The following is a 554-nucleotide window of genomic DNA, read 5'->3' as shown; positions in this document are numbered from 1 at the left end:
TATATACGTACATACCTACATACATACACATATATACGTACGTACATACATACATGTATGTATGTATGTATGTATGTATGTATGTATATATGTGTATGTATGTTTTTGGGCGCATGATGGCTGTGTCGTGTATATATATATATATATATATATATATGTATGTATATATGTATGAATGTATGTATGTATATACGCGTATCTATGTATTTAGGCGCATGATGGCTGTGTCGTATGAAGTTTACTTCCTAACCACATGGTTCCGGGTTCGGTTCCTTTCTGCGGCACCTTGGCCAAATATATATATATACACACACACACTTTCAATGTGACCGCGTGTGTATCGTTGGAGATTTTCTTTCTCTGTCTTCCCTTCTTTGGACTTTTTCTATATTTCTTACCACACACACACACACACACACACACACACACACACACACACACATATATATATGGTAAGTAGCTTGCTTACCAACCACATAGTTCCGGGTTCAGTTCCACTGCGTGGTACCTTGGGTAAGTATCTTCTACTATAGAGAGTGGATTTGGTAGTTGGA

Source organism: Octopus bimaculoides, chromosome 3, assembly GCF_001194135.2.
Source record: "Octopus bimaculoides isolate UCB-OBI-ISO-001 chromosome 3, ASM119413v2, whole genome shotgun sequence".
NCBI classification, from domain to species: Eukaryota; Metazoa; Mollusca; class Cephalopoda; order Octopoda; family Octopodidae; genus Octopus; species Octopus bimaculoides.
The sequence above is the reverse complement of the archived record's forward strand: the minus strand, read 5'-3'. Positions refer to the sequence as shown.